The sequence below is a fragment of the Lycium ferocissimum genome, chromosome 2 (assembly GCF_029784015.1).
Source record: "Lycium ferocissimum isolate CSIRO_LF1 chromosome 2, AGI_CSIRO_Lferr_CH_V1, whole genome shotgun sequence".
In the NCBI taxonomy this organism is placed as follows: Eukaryota; Viridiplantae; Streptophyta; class Magnoliopsida; order Solanales; family Solanaceae; genus Lycium; species Lycium ferocissimum.
The window spans coordinates 4277360-4279847 of record NC_081343.1 but is presented as its reverse complement, the minus strand read 5'-3'; positions in this window follow the sequence as shown (position 1 = coordinate 4279847).

Genomic DNA, 2488 nt, shown 5'->3' with positions numbered 1-2488 from the left:
TTCCCCCATGGTGGGATACGTAGGCAGTCCATATCGGACCCGGTCGCTTTATTAGTGAAACCAAAACTCAATTACTTTATTCCGAACTACGTTCGACCTGAATTCCTACTGCGACAGGATACGTAGGTGCTCTCGAGCTCGATCGTCACAAAAGAAAAACCAAGAAACCCCTAGGAAACCACAGAGACAATAAGGCGGGAAAAGTCAACAAGATCAAGCTTGCAAGGTCAGCACAAGAATCAGATAGCATCAACCCTACACTGGGGCAGAATTTTTGAGGGAACCTACAAAATTCTTATCAGAACAGTCGACAAAGGCAAAGACAGAGTAAAGCAATACAGTAATGCAGAATTTTTGAGGGGACCTAAAAAATTCCTGCGTAGAAAGACAACACAAGGGTCATTCAGAATAAGTCCTGAAATCGGGGTAGAATTTATTAGAGAGATCTCAAAAATTCTACCAGTTCGAAAGTCGGCAATCTTGCCTCCGAGAAGAACCGGAAGACCTCGTTCAACGAAAGCACACGTCATGACACATAAAAACAAAGCAAACATTTACTTTAAATAAAAAATAACATGCGTTTTATAAATTTTTTACTTTGAATTTTCAAAAAATATATAGCATAATATATATATATATCTATAAATATATATATATATATATTATAAGGATATATATAGGAGACATATATATAGGGGAAGACAACAACGCTAGTCGACTTCTTAGGAAACTCACAATTTTTCTGTGGATGCAGGTTTTTTCTTTTACAGGACAGCAGACACACCACCAATCGGTTTACTCACAGCAAAGGCGGAAGGCAAAACTCAGCCCAGTGCAGAGAGACCAAAAGGGTCACAACAAAATGGGTAATAAAGACACATCTGGCCGCAAGGGTCACAGAGCAAATGAGCGTAAAGATGAATCCGACCAAAAGGGTCACACAAAGGGTGAACAACAAAAAATATCAGACCAAGAGGGTCACAATTGATGAGCATAAGGATACATACGACCAAAAGGGTCATGACAAGGACAAAAGGGCACATCCGACCATAAGGGTCAACAGCCAATACAATGGACGAAAGAAAGATTATCCAGCCACAAGGGCCATAATTGTCATCTGCATGCCAAGAGGGCCATTCATTTATTTAAATTGCCAAGAGGGCCATTCATTTATTTAAATTGCCAAGAGGGCCATTCATTCATACAAACAAGCCAAGAGGGTCATTCATACAAACAACCAAGAGGGCCATTCATACAAACAGCCAAGAGGGCCATTAATCTAAATTCCACAAAAGATATCAAGCTACGGGACTCAACCATATTGTCAAATCCGAGGAAAAAGGCACAAGAGGGGACGTTCCAGGGCCGATTCATCTAAATTCCGAAAAAAAGAAGATATTGTCAAATCCGGGGAAAAGGCACACTAAAAACTAGATCCGGATAAATTGCGGAGCAAACGTGGAATTTTTCTTACGCCCGTCCCCGGTCAAAATAGGATGCCCATGAGAGTTAAGCTCTCCGGCCAGGATTTGGAAGCTATCTAGACTCAGACTCAGCCACAATTTGTCTTGTTTTGTTTTCTTTTCTGAAAAACCGCGACCGGTCGGACACACACCGAAAATATGAAAGTATTTCTGCATAAGGAACATATACTTCTCTAGTGAGTCGAACTACATGTGACTTGATTCCCAAAAATCAGGGATATGTAGGCGAACTCAAGACCAGAGGGTCGATCACATTCTAACAGTCGTCCGAAAAAACCCCAGACACAACACTGAGGATTTCGGGATTTTCCTTCTAAATCGCTCAAAAGTCTTTTGTTGAGTCGAACTACAAGTGGCCAGAATTCTCATGTAACCTGAGATATGTAGGAAACCCAGAGACTAGGGTCCGGCCACATATGTGAAAATTGCATGAAAAGATAAAGGGTGAAATGGGCCGGGTCAGTCAAAAATTAGGGTTAGTCAAATTTCGTTGCTCAGGGATGGTCCCTCCATCCCTAAACATCGAAGGGGCAGTTGTTGACACCTAATTTTTGACCTTCTATAGTTTATTTTAATTACTAGGAGTCCTTGAAAAATAAGTAAAATAAGATATGCGCCTTAAAGGGTTTAAATAATTTTTATAAAATTGCTCAAAACAACATTTTGCTCTTTTAAATTGATGAAAGGATTTTCATGACATCACAAAGTTGTTTAGAAATTAATTGGCATTTTATGACATTTATAAGGTACTTATTTGATTTAATCAAAGAGGAAAGGGCATTTTGTTTTAAAATAATAATAATTATTTAATTATTAAAATTGTCAAAATTAGTAAATACTTTATTCCCTTTAATCCATGGATTTTGAGTAATTTAAATAATTAACCATTTCACCCTTTAATCTTTAATTTTTTGCATGATTGTGTGTTTTGTCAAAATTTATGTATAATTATCTATAAATATTTTAATTAGTTAATTAAGTGGTCCTTATTGCAAATTGAGGTT